At 51.1% G+C, this 23,355-nt stretch overlaps 1 protein-coding gene across 2 annotated transcripts in view; it reads left to right on the top strand.

Annotated features, from left to right (window-relative positions):
- The window catches only part of LOC138497151 (uncharacterized), a 572,420-nt gene that overhangs the window by 59,862 nt on the left and 489,203 nt on the right, over window positions 1–23,355 (top strand). The gene's annotated exons all lie outside the window — the stretch shown is intronic.

Below are 23,355 nucleotides of genomic sequence, written 5' to 3'. Positions count from 1 at the left end.
CAGTTTAACAATGCTCCAACAGGATGTGTACCATGTTCGGTACATAATATACAATGATGATGCAACAACTGATGGGTAGTGTCACAGCTCCAGTGTCCAGGCGCAGGAGTGGCACGAACCAACCACCCCCTCCGTGGTCTGGGCGCCTGCAAGGTCAAACTTACACAGGCCTCTGAGACCCCGGCGGGAAAGGAGGGTCAGGGATATGTTGTTCGGACAAGCATTGGTATTCAGGATAACCGGAAAGAGGGTCAGGAGAGGGGAGTAGGATTGACAAGGGAAAGTAGGCAAAATACAAAAAACAACTATTGACAATACCACATGCTCAATCAGAGAACACATGTTCATCATGCACATGGTACCAAATGAGTCAAATGCAAGCCAAAGAGAGACTTATCTCTGGGGTGAGGGCTGGCCTCCTGCCTGCGCACTCTCAGGTCCGGTAACTGGAGCAGTTCAATGCTGCAAAGAGAGCGCGAGTTACTAATCTGTGTGTGTTTACAACACACACAACACCATTCATGCCCCAAAGTAAGTGACTTCTCCATAAACAAACACTCTTGTCTGCTGCTTTGTACCCATACGTTAGCTTGCCCCTGTGGTGGTTCATACACTGTCAATGCAGTAAGGCAGGCGCACGAGGGCGCGCAGGAAATGGAAGACCAATGCATCAATAATCACACATGATACAATGGTCCCTGGGTGAGCTGCTAGACAAGTATAGCGAGGTGCAACTTCAGTACAAGTCGTGTTCTGGCAGCAGCGGATTTCAATAGGTAGTGCACGTGCCAATTTGCACATGCAAATGATATGCACTGCACACGAGTCTGTGTCTCGCTGGGTGTCCCTGTGCGCTGTATCAGTTTCTGGCTAGGAACTCTACTGCGCTAATAACTGTGCTTCAATGGAGCAGGGGGGACTCCAGGATATGTTCGATGGCCACTGCGTGTGTCCCTGACAACTTGTAAGGCTACTTGGCATTTGGCCCCCAACACATGTTAGCTGTACTGTGCGCTTCTCCAACATTGCCTGGCAAAGCTCCCCAGCACTGGTGCTACTTAGCATGCATGTGCAAGTGGCCTGGTGGAAGGTTGACTGCGGTGTGGCCCCTTGTGCTGCTCACCTTGCTTGGAGCTCCTGGAAACACGTCTGCCTCTGTCGGACATCTGAGCACAAGCCCTGTACTTCTGCTTGGCAACACATGCGCACGTCTGCACCACCGAATGTGGCCAGGTTTCTGTATTTCTTGCCACTGTGTCTGCTGGCAAAGGTAGCCTGGAGGCTCATTTTCCTGCAGAAAGGGCATACAAGATGTTAATAAGGCTGAAAAGTTCCCTGTGTGTGTGTCTTCATGCTGGTTGTCACTGGGCCAGGTTACAGACCTACATCCAAACTCCTCCCAACATCAGTGTGACTTTGACATGCAAAGGGTGCAGGCTACCGTCTACAGCATGAAGTGCATCAAACACATATACAGGCAAGAAAATAACACACATCACAATCCACATCAATTAAAGGAGATATCAATCATGTACCCACCCAAATTGATTACCGAAATGGCGTGGATAAAACGCATCCAATCCCCACTAGGGGTGTTAACACAAGTAGTACAGCAGCAGACAGGCCACAGTTATGAGGAAAGTCCAAAGCCCTTGTGTACATTTTTGTTACACCGAACCATACTAACGAGCCGATGGATAAGGGAAGCAGGAGTGGCCTATGTGAGTCAGGACCCCAAGCTGCAAACACATACACGAGACAAGCTTGAAGGGCCCAGCTGGAACAGACAGTGGATGCTTTCAAAAGCCACAAAGCACCACAGCATCACATGAATGCACAATAGACAAGCAATTTTAAACTATATTAACTAATTAAACTAACGATGAAAAACCTATATTACCTAACTATCAAAGACAATATTAACTAACTAAACTAAAAAGAAAACTCAAAAATGGCCACATACGACCCGGGGGGGCAACCAAGAGGGGAGAGGTACAGGGTGCACCTCAACACCCACATGCGATGATGTTGAGACAAACATAAAAACCTCCATGGGCTCAACGCCTGTGTTAGGGAGAATTCTCTGTTTAGGCTGAATTTCCTAACCTAGTGAGTCCCCCAGCAGCTTTGCTGGATTCCTGGAGTTTGTTTTTGTCATCCTGCCAAGAGTGAGACTCTTTTTCTCCCACTCTTGGACATGAATGTGGTTGATTCCTTTGAATGTCAATGTGTTCTATGGGCTATGGGGTCTTTTACTCCATAGGGCCTCATGTGTTTTGCTATGTGTGTTACACCGCACCCTCCGTGCTGTAACACTGGGGTGTCCTAGAGGATCCCCACCATAGACTCCATACCATGGGACAGACTACTGTCTCCCAGGGCATGTAAAGTCACCATTGGCTTTACTAGACCTAAATTTACTAACAGAACCCGTACAAACCATCCTATTGTGGACGTACTGGTAGGGGTAATTCGATTACCCCTGGTCTGTTGCTCGAGGGGGCACTGTCCCGTCCCCCCTCGTCGAGTTTTGGCTGGTGGCAGTGGAAACTACTTTTTATATTCGACCCCGAATATATTCGTATGGGATTCTTCCCATTGTTGGAGGCTAATACTTTTTCACATTAGTCTCTAACATACCGCCGGTTTATTTATCTTAAATAAATCCACCGGTTGGTATTTTCTGCCAAGACCCGGTTTTTAAAATGGCGTATGTTTTCGCCTCTGTAACTCCGAACCAAAGGTTGAGCCCTTTGTTCCACTTTTGGCGGGCTTCTGCACAGAGGCCTTCCAAAGTGGTGCCATTCTGTCTGGGTACCACAGGGGGTGTGGGTGTAACGCTCACCTGATTCCCACGGAGGCGCTGATCCCGGCTGGGCTGCTATTGTTTCTTCAATTGAGAAGCGTAGAGCTCGGACGACTCTCAGGACTGGGCTTCCTCTTATCGAATGTCTGACTTGCAGGGTAAGTTTTCTGCAGGTGGAAGAAAAAGGGTTAATCACCGTTTGATGGGATTCCTTCTCCCACCAATCGCCAGTTTCTCCCACAGCCTAGCTTTCTACTTGTCTCAGCGAGCTCTCACCTTAGGCGTATAAATGCTGAGCTCTCCATCCTGCGTCTGGTGCAGGGGTGCGTGGATTCCAGTTACGTCACTGGATGAGTTCAGTGTTGAGGCTCAAGTCTTTTGCGGCCTTAGTTGTGGCACTGGTGCTGGGATGCCGAAGAGCGATGCCGCCTTTAATGCACGAGCGGATGCCTGTAAGTATACTGTAGTCTTTAGGCTTTAAAAGATGGGCACCTCAATAATGTCCCTTTTCCTTTGTTTCAGGCCTCGGGATGCTGTGGGCGTAGTTTTCCGTTGCCGCTGCACGTGCCGATGCACGTAAGTATAATGTTCGTTGGCCGCTTTTAATGGCACCTCTAATAATGTCCTTTTTCTAGTTTTCAGGTGCCGGGATGCTGCGGGCTTTATATCCGTTGCCACTGCACGTGCCGATGCACGTAAGTATAATGATATTTGGCCGCTTTTAATGGCACCTCTAATAATGTCCTTTTTCTAGTTTTCAGGTGCCGGGAGGCTGCGGTTGATGTGGCCGCTTCTGCGCGTGCAAAAACTGGTAAGTTAAGATGAATGCGACTGCCTTCACACAAACCCCTTTTTAATTATGTCCTTTGCCTTTCAGGTGCAGAGAAGCTGCCGAAGAGAAGGCCGCGGTTAGCTCCGTTGCAATCACGGATGGATCAGGTAAGCGGGCGCGGCTGCGAGTTGCACTTTTCTAACCTTATGTTTATTCTTTGCAGGTTTTGCCGGTGACTGGATTCCGGGATCTGGTAAGTATTGTTCTGTGTCTTTCTTCATCCACAGGTTGCTGCGCGGAAGCTGAAGATGACTCTGGACCTGGAATGCAGGAGCCGACTCGGTGAACGTCCTGCTGCTGCTGCAGAATAACGCGAAGCACGTGTTTTCCATCGGGCGTGGTTTAAATAGCAGAGAAGTGCTTCCAGTGTGTGTTCTTCCACCGGTTCCACCCAGGTAAGAAAAGAGTTCCTGAATGGAACGAATAGTTCCTCCCAGCCCTGATGGCTGGGGACTTCAACCAGACTGGATTGTTCTGGGTAAATATGCAGCATGGTCTGCCTCAGGTAAGTCCACCCAAGCATTATTACACTGTTTATCAATATGAGGCCGGCGCCTATGGCGCCGGGACTGAAACCCTTCATGAGCCTGGCGCCAAAGGCCCCAGGACACGGTCCAAAGGGCCCCTGTAGGGGTCTGCTGGGTCCGGAGTAGTGGAAGACGGGTCTGCTTCCGAGGGCGCTGGGCCAGTCCTGGCCCCTCGGGAGTAGCGCCCATGACAGCGGGAGGGGGTTTAGGCACCCTGGACTGAGTTGCCTTGCCAACTCAAGTTGCACTCTGGTGTGATTGGCCCAAGTGGTGAGCCACCCCGCTCACCACTTAGCGTGTTTTGATTGACAGCTAGGCTGAATGAATGGGGGTTTTCTGCATAAAAGCAGGGCTTTTGTGACTGGATCTTCAGAAGTCGCCACAGGACCTAAGAATCCGACGAGGGTAAAGCTGAGCCGACCTGCAAGGACGAAACCTCCGGTGGAGCCCTGCTGAACCGACCGACTCACCACTTCCCAACGACAGAGGAGATCTCCCTGCTGCAGAGTCTTCTTCCCCTGACTGGTGGGAACAACCAGTCCCTTTGCTTTTTCTTCGCTTCCAGGGCGTAGTGGTCGAATTGCCCGTGCTGAGCACCCCGGCAACCGGATAGCCACTAGCCCATACCGCGACCAAAAGGTGGTGCCTTGTGACGGAGCACTCCGCGGCTGGTCTCTTCCCTGGTGGTGCAACGATCTTCAACTTTCCTTCGACGACGAGACCATCTCATCTCTTGGCAAAGCCCCGACTTGCATCCACCACCAGGAACAACTGCCCCCGCCGGAGCTGTCTCTTCACTTACAAGGTACTGTGTACGCCTGGCTTCCCTTGTGACGGTTAGCGTGAGGTGTCTTAATCCTTACCTTTCCACTGGGTCGCCTCCAGACCTTCTTAACTTTTTGTTCTAAACTGGTCCAACCTTTCTGTGAAAATTTGCTACAAAGACTCGAAGTGGATTTCCACTGTGATACTTTTTGGGACATATCGCCTTGCCTTTCTCCGAGTGGGCCTGGCCTCTGAACTTTGTGATCTACAGTAGACCCTGCCTTACTTGCCTTGCATTTGCTTCGTAAAAGTTTTGGGGCCGAGTTGGTTTCATACCCTGCCTTTTCTCTCCCGTTCTAACGAATATTAGAGTGCCATCTAGGTTAAAGCATTCACCTCTGTCTGCAAATAAGTGGTGCCGTTGAACCTAGACTTGTCGAAATATTGTTAGGGGATTGATATACTTATAGTAATTGTGATTGAAGTTGTTTGCCGTAATAGTGCTAGTGTGTTTTTCATAGATGTGTTTTTACAATAAATAATTATATATCTTTACACCCAAGCTCTGTTCGGTGTCTGCTTGTTCTACTGTGTAAATTGCCCTATCTTGTATACTCCACATACTGCCTAACTTTTCTTGAGAGAAGTCTGACTGCTCAGCCACATCTACCAAATGAATCTGTGTGGTACAGACTGCTACCAAGTGGGTTTACTGCCAAACACCTGTAGTCCTAAATCTTTTGCAGTGGTCCCAGAGGGAACTGCACAGGTTTCTGCCTAACACTGGTGTACAGCGGTGGGATTTTTTTCGAGTATACAGTTTAGAGTGCTTTTCAACACTTTAGGATAACTAACCACAAAGCTTAGCACTAAAAAGCAACTGTCAAAAACGTGTCTACTATGGAAGTTTACAGTCAAGAGTCCTTGTCAGGTGAAAATACTGAGAGTTTAAGAGCTCTCTGTAGACAAGAGAATCTTTCTGTAAGAGGCAAGAAAGTAGAACTGATAGCGAGATTGCTGGAAAACCAAAGTCTGGGTACTGGTTCAGAAGAACCAACTTCTCCAGCAAATGTAGAAAACAGTGATGGTATTGATCTGAATCAAAGTCTTGATAATGAGTCAGAAGAGGAAAGTGAACCTAATGAAGTTAGCCACTCTGAGCCTCTGTCTGCCTTACCTACTGTACCTACGGGGCCCATACCAGGTCCCACATGTAACCCTGCTTATTTTGAACTGGAAAAAATGAAGCTCGAATTAGAGTACAAACGGTTTTTAGCCCAATCTGAAAGAAACCAAGAGCTAGAGTTCCGAAGAATGAATGCCCAAGCTGAGCAGAAGCAAGCTGAGTTAAGACTCAGAGAAATAGAACTTAATCATGCGTTGGAAATGAAAAAGTTGTCTGTGGAAAGTGCTTCTCTCTCCTCTGGTTCCTCTAGAAGTTCCAGTCCCAAAAGACCCCGGATGCCTAAGGAATTAGTGGGTATGTATGAACCTAGATTGGATGTGTTGGATTGGTTGAAAATATTTGAATATAATCATGGGCTCCAGGACATCACAAGGAATGAGTTACTTCCCTGGTTGTTCTCTAGGCTTCCCCCTGTTGTGACTGATGTGGTAATGGAGTTGGGGGAGGTGGATAAGAAGGATTACGAAAGTGTGAAACTAGCATTGATAGCTAGATTCGGGAAGACCCCTTCCCAGTATCTTAAGAGGTTTAGAACCCTCAAAAAGCATGATGGTACCCCTTGGGCTACCTGGGTGAGTGAAGGGTTGAAAAACTTAGAGGGATGGATTAAGGGTTACAAAGTGAACACTTATGAGGGTATGAACAATCTTTTTATGTTGGAGTCTATTTATGATGCCTGTTCTCCTGAGCTCAGACAGCACTTGGCTGATTCGAAGGAATTGGATTCCAGGACGCTAGCTAGGGCTGCTGACTTATGGGTTGCCAACAGGGCTACTCATAAGGATTCTGGGGCAACTCAGAAAAAGGATGAGGGAAAACAGCCTAAAAAAGACTCAAAAGAGAATTGTAATAACTCAAATTCCAAAGAGGGCCCTAAACAAAACCATAAGGGTAAGCCACAAGGAAAACCACAGCAGAATAGTGTACCTTCTGGTGCCAAACCAGAGGGAGGCCAGAACAAGCCACCATTCCAGAAAGCATTCGGTAAATGCTTTGTTTGTGGCTCGACTGACCATGTGAAAGGAGATCCCAGATGCAAGGGTAAACCTTCAGGGGTCCAGCTTGTCTCCTTAGCCTTCGCTCCAGAGGAGGAAGTCCAAATGGCAAGTGGAAACTTTCTACTGCTGGCTGATGAACCCATTGGAGTCTCAGCCAGTGTTTCTTTAGTGTCTCTGGGGTTGTGGGAACAACAGAATTTAGATGTCTATAATTCTATCCCAGATAATACTAAAGAGTATTATAAGGACAGTGTCCAGGTGAATGGTCAGGAGACTCCTGCCATTAGGGACACTGGGGCCAGCATAACTGTGGTGGATAAACTTTTTTTCAGGCTGAGGATGTTGCTAAGGCACCCAAACGCCTCACCAAGTTAGCTGGAGGGCCTGTGCAGATGCTTCCCCAATTACCAGTTCTCATCCAGTGTAACAACACGACTGTGAAGATACCTGTCAGCATACAGAGTGAGGTACCAGGACGAGTTCTGTTGGGTAACGATTTAAAAACTCTCGGAGTTGTGTCTCATACCCCCAGACCTCCTAGTAAACGGTTACAGGAGCTAACCAGACCTGCAAGGGAGAGAACCATGAGAGGTACTCCCCAGGAGATGATGAAGAAAGATATCACTCCTGCTCCACTGGAATTGTCAGCTGCTGTCTCCAAGAAATCAGAAGCGAAAGGGAAACCTAAGACTTCTATACCGAAACCAGCAGCCAGCATTTCAGTGCAGCCAACAAGGACTTCCCAGCGGTTGTCCAAAGTTACACCCGTAACTCCCACTCCCGCTGCGGCTGAGAGGGTGATACAACCCTGTGTGGTAGAATTAGACTCTGAGGAAGAGCTAATGGAAGGCCAGGAACTCATTGGAGATCTGGATCCTGTTGACCATCCTGAGCAGCAGTCTTTACTGGCAGAAGGTGGACCCAACAGGGCAGACTTCAGTAAGGGACAGAGAGAATGTCCAACTCTGGAAGGTCTTCGCCACCAGGCAGAAGCTCAGGCTGAAGGGCAAGAGCCTGGGAAATATAGGTTGCACTGGGAAGATGGCCTCTTCTACAGCGAACCGACCGAGTCTGCACCTGGAGACTACAAACGACTTGTAGTACCCCAAGAGAACAGACAACAGTTCTTGCAGTTAGCCCACGAGATTCCTTTGGCTGGTCACTTGAGTTTCAAGAAGACTAAGGAAAGGCTCTCTCTCTACTTTTATTGGCCGAAGATGGGGGCCGAAGTAGAAAAACACTGCAGGAGCTGCCACCTCTGGTAAGGTTGGCGCCAAGAATGTGGCACCTTTAGTGCCTCTCCCAGTTGTGGGAGTCCCATTTGAGAGAGTAGGGATTGACATTGTTGGTCCCCTTGATCCTCCACCCTCTTCAGGCAACAGGTTTATACTTGTTGTAGTAGACCATGCTACTAGGTATCCTGAGGCAATTCCTATGAGGACTGTTACGGCTCCGGCTGTGGCTAAGGCCCTCCTTGGTATTTTTACCAGGGTCGGGTTTCCTAAGGAAGTAATCTCTGACAGGGGGTCAAACTTTATGTCCCACTACATGAAAGCCATGTGGAAAACCTGTGGCGTTACTTACAAGTTCTCAACAGACCACCCACAAACCAATGGGTTGGTAGAAAGGTTCAACCGAACCATGAAAAGCATGATAGGTGCTTTAGAGGAACCCCTTAAATGGAAGTGGGACCTTCTACTGCCATGCCTTCTCTTTGCTTATAGAGAAGTCCCTAGGAGGGAGTAGGTTATTCTCTCTTTGAGCTTCTCTATGGTCATCCCGTCAGAGGTCCATTGGCCCTGATTAAGGAGGGGTTGGAGAGTGCTCCTTCCCCCAAGCCAGTCAGAGTGACTGACTACGTGATAGGTCTCCGGAGGAGAATGTCACACATGATGGCAGAAGCAAGCAATAACTTGAAAGCTGGACAAGCTTTGGTCAAGCACTGGCATGATCAAAAGGCTAACATGGTTGAGTTCACTCAAGACCAGCTGGTTCTCGTTATGATCCCAACAAGGCAGAGGGCCTTGCAAGACAAATGGATGGGACCCTTCAGAGTTGTGGGTAAACTCGGAGAGGTCAACTATCTGGTGGACTGAGGCAATCCCAAGGAGGCTCCAACAGTCTTCCACACCAACAGACTCAAAGCGTATGTCTCGAGACCTGATGTAGGAGCGTTGCTTCTAGCATCATCAGAGGAAGAAGAAGAGAGTGAAGCTCTTCCTGATCTCCTCAGAGGCTACCTTTAGATGAAAAAATTGAAGGAGTAAATCTCTCTTCAAATCTGACACCTGAGCAACAAGAAGAGTGCACATCTATGTTGAATCAGTTTGCCTCTCTGTTCTCACTTTCACCAGGCTTGACCCCTTGGGGCCAGCATGACATACTCACTAGTGACTGTCTGCCAGTCAAAAGCAGAGGATACAGAATGTCAGAAAATGTACAAACCCACATCAAAGGTGAGGTCAGCAAGATGCTTGATCTCGGGGTAATAGAACCCTCTACTAGTCCATGGTTTAGCCCAGTTGTGTTAGTACCAAAGGCAGGATCTAAAGAACTTAGATTCTGCGTGGATTATAGAGCTCTTAATGCAGTCACCAAGACTGATGCCCACTCTTTGCCAAGAACAGATGAGTTGGTGGATAGACTTGGTTCAGCCAAGTTCCTCAGCACATTTGACTTGACGTCAGGCTTTTGGCAAATAGCCCTGACAGACCATGACAAGGAGAAAACTGCATTTTCTACCCCAGTTGGCTTATACCAGTTTAAGGTAATGCCTTTCGGATTGAAAAATGCACCTGCTACATTTCAACGGATGGTAAACCAGATTCTTAATGGGATGGAAGACTTCTGCATGGCATACTTGGATGACATAGCAGTGTTCAGCAATTCCTGGGAAGAACATGTAACCCACCTAAGAGATGTTTTGCAGGTTCTTGGACAAGCCAATCTGACCATAAAGGCGAGTAAATGCCAAATTGGACAGCGTAAGGTAGTCTATATTGGACATGCGGTAGTAGGTCGAGAAATAAGGTCTTTGCTCAGTAAGATTGAAGCTGTGCAAAATTGGACAACGCCTACTACTCAGACCGAGGTGAGAGCCTTCGTAGGTCTCACCGGGTATTACAGGAATTTCATTCAGAACTATGGGACCATAGCTTCTCCTCTGAATGTCATCTCCTCTCCAAAATTCCCTAAAAAGGTTAGATGGAACGAGGAGTGCCATCAGGCTTTTGAAAATCAGAAAAAGGCTCTTTGCCAAGCCCCAGTACTCAGAGCTCCTGATTACCACCAAACTTTCATTGTGCAGACAGATGCTTCAAATGTAGGAATAGGTGCAGTACTCAGTCAACTGGATGGGAAAGGTAGGGAGCACCCCGTTTGCTTCTTCAGCCGCAAGCTGAAGGATCCTGAAACAAGGTGGGCAACAATCGAAAGAGAATGCTTTGCTATCTTGTGGGCGCTGAAGAAGTTTAGGCCATACTTGTATGGTTCTACTTTTGTCATTCAGACTGACCACCAACCCTTGAGACGGTTAATGCAAATGAAAGGGGAAAACCCAAAACTACTGAGATGGTCAATCTGCCTGCAAGGGTTTGATTTCACCATTGAGCACAGGTCAGGGTGTCACCACCAAAATGCTGATGGTCTCTCTAGGATGTATGTCATCGACTAGAGGTATGAGATTCATCCAGGAGTGGATTAAATCCTCCTGTCCCTTAGTCTGGGGGGGGGCGAGTGTTAGGGAGAATTCTCTGTTTAGGCTGAATTTCCTAACCTAGTGAGTCCCCCAGCAGCTTTGCTGGATTCCTGGAGTTTGTTTTTGTCATCCTGCCAAGAGTGAGACTCTTTTTCTCCCACTCTTGGACATGAACGTGGTTGATTCCTTTGAATGTCAATGTGTTCTATGGGCTATGGGGTCTTTTACTCCATAGTGCCTCATGTGTTTTGCTATGCGTGTTACACCGCACCCTCCGTGCCGTAACACTGGGGTGTCCTAGAGGATCCCCACCATAGACTCCATACCCTGGGACAGACTACTGTCTCCCAGGGCATGTAAAGTCACCATTGGCTTTACTAGACCTACATTTACTAACAGAACCCGTACAAACCATCCTATTGTGGACGTACTGGTAGGGGTAATTCGATTACCCCTGGTCTGTTGTTCGAGGGGGCACTGTCCCGTCCCCCCTCATCGAGCTTTGGCTGGTGGCAGTGGAAACTACTTTTTATATTCGACCCCAAATATATTCCTATGGGATTCTTCCCATTGTTGGAGGCTAATACTTTTTCACATTAGTCTCTAACATACCGCTGGTTTATTTATCTTAAATAAATCCACCGGTTGGTATTTTCTGCCAAGACTCGGTTTTTAAAATGGCGTATGTGTTCGCCTCTGTAACTCCGAAACAAAGGTTGGCCCTTTGTTCCACTTTTGGCCGGCTTCTGCACAGAGGCCCTCCAAAGTGGTGCCATTCTGTCTGGGCACCACAGGGGGTGTGGGAGGGGTTTAGGCACCCTGGACTGAGTTGCCTTGCCAACTCAAGTTGCACTCTGGTGTGATTGGCCCAAGTGGTGAGCCACCCCGCTCACCACTTAGCGTGTTTTGATTGACAGCTAGGCTGAATGAATGGGGGTTTTCTGCAAAAAAGCAGGGCTTTTGGGACTGGATCTTCAGAAGTCGCCACAGGACCTAAGAATCCGACGAGGGTAAAGCTGAGCCGACCTGCAACGACGACACCTCCAGTGGAGCCCTGCTGAACCGACTCACCACTTCCCAACGACAGAGGAGATCTCCCTGCTGGAGAGTCTTCTTCCGTTAACTGGTGGGAACAACCAGTCCCTTTGCTTTTTCTTCGCTTCCAGGGCGTATTGGTCGAATTGCCCGTGCTGAGGACCCCGGCAACCGGATAGCCACTAGCCCGTACCGCGTCCAAAAGGTGGTGCCTTGTGACGGAGCACTCTGTGGCTGGTCTCTTCCCTGGTGGTGCAACGATCTTCAACTTTCCTTCGACGACGAGACCATCTCATCTCTTGGCAAAGCCCCGACTTGCATCCACCACCAAGAACAACTGCCCCCGCCGGAGCTGTCTCTTCACCTACAAGGTACTGTGTGCGCCTGGCTTCCCTTGTGACGGTTAGCGTGAGGTGTCTTAATCCTTACCTTTCTACTGGGGCGCCTCCAGACCTTCTTAACTTTTTGTTCTAAACTGGTCCAACCTTTCTGTGACAATTTGCTACAAAGATTCGAAGTGCATTTCCACTGTGATACTTTTTGGGACATATCGCCTTGCCTCTCTCCGAGTGGGCCTGGCCTCTGAACTTTGTGATCTACAGTAGACCCTGCCTTACTTGCCTTGCATTTGCTTCGTAAAAGTGTTGGTGCCGAGTTGGTTTCATACCCTGCCTTTTCTGTCCCGTTCTAACGAATATTAGAGTGCCATCTAGGTTAAAGCATTCACCTCTGTCTGCAAATAAGTGGTGCCGTTGAACCTAGACTTGTCGAAATATTGTTAGGGGATTGATATACTTATAGTAATTGTGATTGAAGTTGTTTGCCGTAATAGTGCTAGTGTGTTTTTCATAGATGTGTTTTTACAATAAATAATTATATATCTTTACACCCAAGCTCTGTTCTGTGTCTGCTTGTTCTACTGTGTAAATTGCCCTATCTTGTATACTCCACATGCTGCCTAACTTTTCTTGAGAGAAGTCTGACTGCTCAGCCACAGCTACCAAGTGAATCTGTGTGGTACAGACTGCTACCAAGTGGGTTTACTGCCAAACACCTATAGTCCTAAATCTTTTGCAGTGGTCCCAGAGGGAACTGCACAGGTTTCCGCCTAACAGCCTGCACAGCCCGACCTGTGTGGGAGATATCTCGTCGTCCGAGTCAGCCTCTTCCTGAAAAGGTTGACGTGGCACAGGAGCCTGACCACGCCTATGCGCAGCTTGCCCCTCGTCGGCAGCAAGTCTGCCGGACAGGTGAGTCTGGTTCTGTGCGGCGATGACACGTAGGTCAGCATGCAGAACCTCCCGTGATACACGTGCTTCCTCTTGCAAGGTAACACATGTAACACAGGGTTCTTCCTGCGTGGCCTGGCTAGACAACTGATGCACCTCCCGGCAAGCATGTAGCTTAGCCGAGATGGTACGCTCAAGCTGTGCAAACCTCTCCTCTGACCGCTCCCTCTGGGACATCAAGAGCACACCCAGAGTGGGTCTGAGGGATTCATACTGAACCCTCAGGGCCTCCATGTGTGCCTCTGCGTGAGCAGCAATCGCTTGACACAAAGATACCATTTCAGCCTGAGGCCGCCATACCCAGCTTGAGCGAGCAGGCCCTGGACTGTGCCGCCCGCTGCTGGAGAAGCACCTGCCTAGCAGGGGGGAGCACGAATTGGGCCACACGTTCCATGCTCACAGCGATGTTATCAATTGCTGCCCCCTGGCGTTTGGAATTGGCAGCCATGTCTTGCTCCCATTCAGTATACCTTGGTGGCGCGCGGCCACCGCGTTGCTGGGCTTGACACCTGCGGGGCGCAAGGACTTGTTGGATTGGCACCGCCGGCGGCTGCAGGACTACATTCCCCCGTCGATGTGATGGCCCAGGCACATCAGCGACTGGTGTGGAGGGTGACCAAGCGTCCCGATCCACCACAGGCGGAGGTCCCACCAACGTCTAGCCCCTCAGTGCAGGTGTCGCGGACAGAGGAGCGTCCACATCAGAATCACTCACCCCTGACAAATGGACCTGATGCACATCCAACTCGACATGGACGTCAGAGTGGTCATCTGGGCTGGACTCATTGCCCGCCATAGACAAGATGATCTGTAGCACATGTGGGTTCTCGTGGCCTACCACCCCACGACCCCCACGTGTGCCGTGTTGCTGTTGTGATAACAACCCTGTGCCTGGCATGACAACACCAATCCTCTGGCTCCATTGCGTCATCATCTGAAAAGTGGAGAAAAAATAAAATTAGTACACATGTCAGAAGCACATTACACACACACACATAGACATCACACACACAGCCAACACATGAAGCAGACATGTCACACACAAATGAGAACCTGCCATAAATGGCAGGTCACTTTGACATTGCATCAGGGAGTAGACATGTAGAACGGTGTAACACGGCTCAGAAGTGGGTTGATGCAGTGCAGAACATATGTACGTTACCCACTAGCTACATGAACAAGTACATCATGATGTGTATCAAGAAACGTGAAGGCAGTGCAAGGGCAAGTTCAGGCATCATGTGCAATATGCATGCAATGGGTTGCATGGCTACAAGCACCCCCCTCTCACCCAAGTGAAAATGCAGGGATGCCTTGGATGGTAGCGAAAGGGTGACCAGAGACCTGTGTATTGGCAGACAGTGTGGACTAGCATCAATTGCATCATCTGAGTCAATTGACAACACAGCAGATGATGATGGGAAAGTAAGCAGGACACATGATGAACCCTCAGTAGTACACCCATGTGTGCAGAAGCCACTACACCAGTTGGACAGAGACAGTGGGCGTGAAACAGGGGGAGGCCTGTGCCTCACACAGACTGTGACACCATAAATATGTGTGTGATGCAGGACTGAGCCAGAGTGGCCATGGGATGGCTGATGAAATGCCATGAAATGTAGGTCATCCTGGACACGTACTACAATGATCATCCAGTCAAGGACACATTAGGGCATGCATGGAATGCACATGGAGCATGAATGGGCACTCATGTCCCTGCAGAGCATCTGCCATCTGCACAGTCCAAGTGAGACACCCTGCATGAAGGACAGAGGGTGTACCCCACTGCATGTGTCTGGCAGGTTGGCTGGTGGAAGTTTGCATGTAAACAGGAGGCTTGAACAGGCCATTGCAGTACATCAAAATGATGCACACCAGTGCAATGGTAAACTTGGGGTGCAGGGGGGGGTGGAGGCGCAAGGGAGCATGCCTACGTGGAGTACCCGCATGCAGACAGAAGACACATGCACGTCAGTGATGCAATGACATAGTCCCAGTGCTGAGAGGAAAGACACCCCAGGCTACATGCAGAAGGGCCAGTGAGCTGGAACATGGAACGGAGGGGCATCCGGGTGACTAGCATGTGAGTAGGGTGCAAGTGTGGTGATGAGGACTGTCCCCGGCTGCTCTACATGTCCACCATCCTGCACAGCAGGCACGCATCAGTGAAGCATTGCATGACTTCCATATGAGAAGCATGTACATATGACATGTAGTGGCAGTCATGCACAACACATCACACAAGTAAAACACACATAGCCCTGACAAACACGCAACAACTCTCACTGGACGGGGCATCAAAGTCCTGCATCTCTCCCACGCCTTCGACCAATTCTGTTGGTATGAACCCCGCAATGACGGACTCGTGCGGTGTGAGGTGTTCCTCCTCGGGTGCTGGCCCACTGCCAGTCACAAGAGTCATGTTGTAATTAGAGGCACGCTTCGCCTTATTGCTGCGTTTGAGGTCATTCCAACGCTTCTTGCACTCTGCAGCTGTGTGCACCTTATGGCCGAATGCACTCACATCATCCACAACATGCTTCCAGTGGGTATCACGCTGGGCAGCCGTAGCTTGACAATTCAGCCCCACTAGCACGTAGTCCACAAGGAAGTCCAGTTCCTGCGCACAGAAAGGCTTCTTCCTTTACGTGCTGGAGGCCGTAGCTCTGTCTGGGGTCCCAGCCTGTGCTGCAGGTGCAACCTTCCTCCTCTTGGATGCAGGTCCGACCCTGGCTGGCGAATGCTGACCTGATCAGTATGGGCAGTGGCACTGGTGGAATGAGCCGAGGGAGTGGCAGGTGGAACATGGAGGTAAACCCTGACTTGCGTCAGTGCCTGCTGGGTGCCCTGGAATGGACCCTGCGCAGCAACATCCGCTGTGCCAGGGTCATTGACCAGGACTGTCCTGGTTGTTAGACTCACAACCGGGGTGTTGTTGGCTGCATCTGCCCCTGCACTTACCAACTCCCGGGTGGTTGGGGCAGCAGATGACATTACTGCCCCAAGGACACGTGCCTCGGTTAGGGCAGCCCTGCGTGCACCTACAGTGTGCCTCCTGACCTCCTGGAAATCTTCAATGGACTCTTCGAGTGCCAATGAAGCCTGCGCTGGCAGACCCTGAGCCTGGGTGGTGGTGCCCACAGCTGCACCTGCAGCTACCACTACCCTCGGGCCCGTGGCAGTCAATGAAACGGACTGCCAGGTCACATGGGCGCCAGTGCCAGATGCAAGAACAGCATCACCCGGAGCCGCAGGGGGTGGTGACATGACTGCACCAACACGTGGCACAACATCGTCCCGAGCTGGCGCACCCCTGCCTCTTCCGCCTCTGCAGCCACCCTGGAGAACCGGGAGTCCCCCTACTCCCTGGTCACCCCGGCCACGTCCCTGAGCACACCCGCCACGTGGAGTACACCCAGCTGAGGCGCCCCTCACCTTTCGTGGCCTCCCAGCCATGGCGCAGATGGAGTAGTGCCGGCACAGATGTAGTAGTGCCAATGGGAGGTGTACACTACAATTGTCCTGGGAAACTGGGGTGAAGGGGGTGGGATACAAGATGTTAACAGCACTCCTGCACCTGCAAGGCTGTATGTGACCTCGGTGATGAAGTGACGGGTCACGCAACACTCAGGCACCCCAAAGCTGCAGTAAAACCGTGCACGGAACCCCCGGTAGCCCACGCGTGTGGAGTTAACCTCCCGCAGTACGCGGTGGCACCTAGGGACAGGAAATACACGTATGCGTGGGACACACAGGCTACTTTGACCTCGAAAACGGGTACGCGATACACAGGGGCACCCGCAGTGGGAAAAATAGCGTGCACGACTCATCGTCAGACTAGCATGATAATGAAAAACACGTGTATCCAATACCCCCACCAAAAGAAGAGATACGTCCTTGATCCGCTGTGAAGTTGTCATGGTGCGCAAAACAACACGAAGTAGCCACATACACGTCGGTCTCCACGAAAGGCACGTACAGCGAACTGCTGGCCCCGCTCACCTTTAACCCGTGCTGAGGGAAACGCCTGCGCGCGTCACGTCACTTACGCGCATAGGTCCTTTCCTCGGATTACACGCATTAACACACGGACGTGCTGTTTTTCACGTGCTGAATCACTATGCACCCGTCACAAGGGGAACGCCCGTGCACGTAACGTCACAGATGCGCTTACGCGCTAAGGGCCTTTCCTCGAATTACACGCTGACGTGCAGTTTTTTCATGTGCCAAATCACTCCATATCAAGCTGGCCACGCGACAACACACGAAAGACCACGCTCCTGCCCAGAAGGCCATTTTCCTGCCCCCCACAGCCCCGAGCACGCTCCCACCTGCCATCTGCTGCTGCCCGCCTGCTGCCCATTTGCCCTGCTATTTGGTGCCTGCACGTCAGCCATCTGCAGGGGTCCAGTTGCTGTGACCACCCTTGCTGGAACAGAAGACTCTCGACTGGTATACCATCGCTCCACAGCCCAGCCCCAGGTCCCAGTTGCCCACCCACACCTGCCTCGGGGGTTGCCATGTCCAACACAACACCATCTGACACCAGTGGCAACACCCCAGCAGAGAGGCAGAGGGCTGCCAGCTTCAGTGACAAAGAAGTTGGCATCCTGTTGGAGCAAGTCCTGGGGCATTATGATGCCCTCTTTGGAAGTTCACGCGTCGACTATGAAGGACTGAAGGGGATCTGGAAGGACATGTGGCTGCCATCAATGTGGAGGGGGTGGCAGCCCGCGACATGCAACACGTCCGGAAGCGGTGGGAGGACTTCAGGTCCAGGACCCTCAGCAAGGCCTGGCGCCTCTTGAAGGCAGAGGATGCAGAGGGGTGCCGGGTCTGCCTGACCAACATGCAGACGAGGGTCCTGGAACGCATAAACCCAGCACTCCACGTCCAGATCCTTCAGAGCAGACCCGTATGGAGTTGAGCGGTAAGTGGCCATGCATTGCTGTGTGAAACAGGGCATGTAGCAGTGTGCTCGTAGTCAGCTACTTGCCTGTATGTGTGACATAGGCCATGCATGGATGTGTGTGTGCAGGGACATCATGGTGCTGCATGTGAGACCAGTCATGCGTGAACCACATGGATGGTGCATGTGTTACAATGCGACATGCGGAGCAGCATGCTGAATGCACACATAAATGCACGCCTGTCTCTGTTCTTGGACATGGATGGGGTGTGAGAGATGGGTTCTGCTGTCATGGACATGTATGATGCACATGTCTGTGTGTCTGAGTAGCATGTGTGTGACTTTGAAACGCCATGGATGCATGACACATGTCCGTGACGATGTGTTGATTCACTGATGCAGTCTAGTCATCCTTGTATCCACTGTGTCTGTGGTGTACGAGGCCAGATGCATGAGCCTCCGGTGATGTGTGTGCATGTGATCAGTATGACCCATGATGCATGTGAGTTTAAACCCAGCATTGTATGTTAATAGAGTCCCTTGGACATGGATGCAAATGTTGATTGCATGTGCCGTGCCTGTTTCTGCATGTGTGTTGCCTGCATTGACCCATGTGTTGTGGAGGGACATGATGGAAGTGACGTTTGACAGTGCCACTCATGTGCTATTGCTTCCTGTCTAGGGGACTATTGTACAGTACCCTGATGCTTGTGTTCTATGTCTCCCTCTACACAGCGGCGAGTTAAGAAGAGGGTGGAGACGGCGCTGTGGAGCAAAGCGGCGGGGATGCCTCCACTGGCCGGCGACGCAAGGCCCAGCCACCCTCCCAGGAATTCCCATCATCCGGAAGCGAGGGTACTGGTGCCGCGTCTGCCACTACGGCTGCAGCGGAAGGGGCGGGTGAGTCCCCACAGGGGCTTGCGATGGCGGAAGACGGTGTGGAGCCATCCAGTTTGGTGGTGTACACAGAGGAGGAGGAGGACGCTACTGAGCCGCACATGGGTCCTGGTGGGGGTGGTACCACTGGTGCAAGTGGTGCAGTCCAGGGGCAGGGGCAGGAGGCAGCACAGGTCGCCATGGAGGGGCCTGTGCATGTCAGTGTCCCTGACCCTGTGACTGAACCACCATGCACCAGCACGGATTCCCCGTCCCAGGCCTGTCCGCAGGTAGGGGGGGAGGCCCACGTCACCTGGCACTCCACTACCTGCGGACGAGGAGAACCGTGACCGTATGGAGTCCGTCCTGATTGGTGTCGCGTTGCGCACACGTGACATTCGTGATGAAGTGCGTGCTTCCTGGGGGGAGCACGCATGTCATCACCAAGAGCTGCGTGCCAATGTAGCCCAGTTGGGAGGGGCCCTGGTCGGAGGGTTCGTACATGTGTCGGGCACTCTGGCGGCCCTCTCCTCCTCTGTGCAGACTATGCGCCAGTCGTTCTCCGTGCCGTCTTCCGGCCCAGATTCCACCAGGGCCCCCTGTGAACCTGCCCCGACCAACGCAGCCAGCTCAGTGGAGATCACATCCCTGCCACAGTCGGGAGTAGGAGGTCCAACAGGGGTGGACACCCCACCAACTGGAGCCCAGCAGATGGAGGATGTGCTGGCATCATCAGGCTGGGCACATGCACGACGGCGCCGGTGGATTCCATCAGCCCGGATGCCGTCGTGCTGGCAGAGGCAGGCTCAGTGTGGGAGGCATCATGGCTCAAGGCCATCAACATCAGAGGGGCAGTCATCGGCCGGAGGGCAGGAGGACCGTGGAATGGGAGTGTCTTCCGTGTGGCAGCGGTTGGGCCAGAGGATAGATGTAGAGCGGCGGCGGGCGGAAGAGGCACGGCTCACTATGGTCAGGGCGGAGAACTCCATGCGCAGGGCGTTGAGGTGGGCTGAGTGCCTCGAGGCTACTTGCAGGGAGTTGGAACAGGCCATGACTGCATCCCTGCGAGACCTCGGGGACAGGGGAGAGGCCCGCTTCCGGGACATCAACGTGGAGTTCGATGATGTCCTGGCCCAGAACATCACAGAGTAAGCCGTAGGACTTGCCCGCAGCCATTGTATATAGTTGATTAGTGCTAGGTTTCATCTATATTTTTCTTTCTTTTGGGGCGCATGAACTATGCCCCACCTTTTTGCATATAGTTGGTTAATAGGTAGTTTTTTTTGTAGGTTTCCTTTAAATGGTTGGGCTCATGGACCCTGGATTAGTACATTGTATATAGTTGAAGAATGGATTTGACCTCTATTTTTTTTTACACAAAATGAGCAATGGATTTATCTTTTTTCATCCTTTGGATTTGGTTTGAGTGACAGACACTTTGAAGCCATTTCCATTTGATTTTATTTGGATTCTGCATTGATATATATATATTTTTTTTTTTTTGGGACATCCAGCCTTTTGTTTGTTATCATTTTCTCTTGTGTGATTTTCTTTTATTCCATTGATTTTTCATTTAATACATTTTGGCTTCATACTTCAATTGTGCGGTATTCTCTCATTGGTTTCATGCATGTCACGATGTGGGTTTTCGCATTCACTTGCACCCATTGTGTGTGTGTGACGGACATGTATTGATGTGCATACTTGCCATTTGGGATGTTTCATGTAATGGGGATTTCAATGTGGGGTGGATGGAATACTTGGTTGGGTGTTTGGACTGGGGTGGCGTGGGGTGGGATTTGGGTGGCCATGAGGGCCATGATTGTGGATGGTGATGATGTGTTGGGGGGGACATGTGTCGGGCCTGCAGGCAGGTGTCCGTCAATGCTGGGTGGGTGGGGTGCAGGGGGACTTGAGTCGGGGCCTGCTTGCAGGTGCCCGTCAATGCTGGGTGGGTGGGGGTGCAGGGGGACATGTGTCGGGGCCTGCTGGCATTTGCCCGTCAATGCTGGGTGGGTGGGGGTGCAGGGGGACTTGAGTCGGGGCCTGCTGGCAGGTGCCCGTCAATGCTGGGTGGGTGGGGGTGCAGGGGGACATGTGTCGGGGCCTGCTGGCCGGTGCCCGTCAATGCTGGGTGGGTGGGGGTGCAGGGGGACATGTGTCGGGGCCTGCTGGCAGGTGCCCGTCAATGCTGGGTGGGTGGGGGTCAGGGGGACATGAGTCGGGGCCTGCTGGCAGGTGCCCGTCAATACTGTGTGGGTGGGGGTGCAGGGGAACTTGAGTCAGGGCCTGCTGGCAGGTGCCGTCAATGCTGGGTGGGTGGGGGTGCAGGGGGACTTGAGTCGGGGCCTGCTGGCAGGTGCCGTCAATGGTGGGTGGGACATGTGTTGGGGGTCACGAGTGCATGGTGCCAAGTGGGCCGCCTGCAGGGCATGCCCAGGGTGGATGGGCTGCCTGCGGGGCATGGCCAGAGTGAATGGGCTGCCTGCGGGGCATGGCCAGGGGTGTAGGGTAGTCCCCTGTGGTGTCGGCTGCTTGCAGGGCCTGGGGAGGGGGGAAGGGGCATGCCCGGGAGGACCCACACTGACAAATTGCGTGTGAAACTCCCTGCGCACCCCTCAGAATACACATACCCCTCTCGCGCTACCGAAAACACATGTAAAACTCCCTTTGCACCCCACTGAATACACGTACCGCACTTATGCCAGCGAAAACATGTGTTAAACTCCCCGTGCACGCCCCAGAATTCACGTACCCCTCTCGCGCTACTGAAAATGCATGTATGAGTTCCCACGCACCCCCAAAAGGCACGTACCCCGCTCGCACAAGGCCTATCGTGTGTGATACTTCCCGCACACCCCCCAAATACACAAAGGCACCCCATCCACCCTGGGCATGTCCCACAGGCAGCCCACGCCACAAGGGGGGTGCTTTTTCTACGCAATTTACCTGGCGCGAGCGGGGTATGTGTATTCTGGGACATGTGCAGGGAGTTTTACACGCGTTTTCGCTGGCGCGAGCGGGGTACGTGTATTCTAGGGCGTGCGCTGGGAGTTTTACACGCTATTGGTCTAGCGCGAGCGGGGTACGTGTATTCCTAGGGGTGCGCGGGGAGTTTTACATGCTATTGGCCTAGCACGAGCGGGGTACGTGTATTCTGGGCGTGCTCGGGGAGTTTTACACGCGTTTTCGCTGGTGCGAGTGGGGTATGTGTATTCAGAGGGGTTCGTGGGGAGTTTTACACGCGTTTTGGCTGCCCCAAGCGGGGTACGTGTATTCTGGGGCGTGCGCAGGGAGATTTACATGCTATTGGCCTGGCGGGAGTGGGGTACGTGTATTCTGGGGCATGCGCGGGGAGTTTTACACGCGCTTTCATGGTTGGGGGGCTGTATGCTGGTCCACTGGCCTTTGCGCCATGTACTGGATTTGTGCGCTCTTCATGGCGCACAGGGCGGGGTTGGGGATGCCACTCTGCACCACGGCTGGTTATGGATGTTGAAATCCATAAATACGCTGTGCGCTGAAATGGGTTTTGGTGCACGCGGCTGGCGCAGACTGCCGCACGCGCACACTGTGCGCCAGCCGTGTGCACCACTTGTGCACTGATTTCTATTAATTACTCCCTTACTACCTTAGAGTTACTTATAGAATGGGAGGGCTATGATAAGATTTTGGACAAAGGACATTTTTGCTTTGCACATCTTGAGACACGACAGGCCCTTAGTTTTTGGTTGAGCTAGGGAAATACCTTCTAGATTAGGGACAGTGAGGCATTTTCCAACCCCTTTATTATTTAAATAAAAGTTAAAGGTTTATAGCAATCATCATGAGTCCTCTGTGTCCGTGTCTCGTTTCTGGTTCCTCACATTATGCAATCCGTTTCATATTTCAGTGAATAATTTCCACTCAAAACTATTTTCATATGTGGATAATGCTTACTGATCTACTATGGGCTGCAGAACAAATCATTTTTTGTGGGATCGTTTGCTATTTTGTGTTTCCCACATTGAAAGAAGTACTTAGAAAGTGGTACTAGCAACCAATCCAGCTGTATTCAATATAGTTCTGAAAGCATTTCAGCAACTTTGGTTGAGTGATAATTGTATGTAAATATGTTGTATGATGCTATATAAATAACAAACCATTATCATTATCAGTAACAAATATGCAAGAACCAGAAATGCTTCTGGGAGGGTAACCAAGCATCTATCCCTTACCTAACAGTGACACATTTTTTTTAAGCTAAGTGGAAATCAATGCTTGAACAAATTATTGTTGTGAACATATTTAAAGGTGTGTAATAATATCTCCATCCACCCATACTAGTAAAAAGTAAAATCTAAATGATTGTAAAGTATTATACAGGATACATTCTGATCCATATGGAATGAGTGCATTATATTCACTCATTATACCAAAGGCAGAGCTTGGAAAT

This window comes from Ambystoma mexicanum, chromosome 5q (assembly GCF_040938575.1).
Source record: "Ambystoma mexicanum isolate Mex_15411 chromosome 5q, UKY_AmexF1_1, whole genome shotgun sequence".
Lineage (NCBI taxonomy): Eukaryota > Metazoa > Chordata > Amphibia > Caudata > Ambystomatidae > Ambystoma > Ambystoma mexicanum.
The sequence above is the reverse complement of the archived record's forward strand: the minus strand, read 5'-3'. Positions and strand labels throughout refer to the sequence as shown.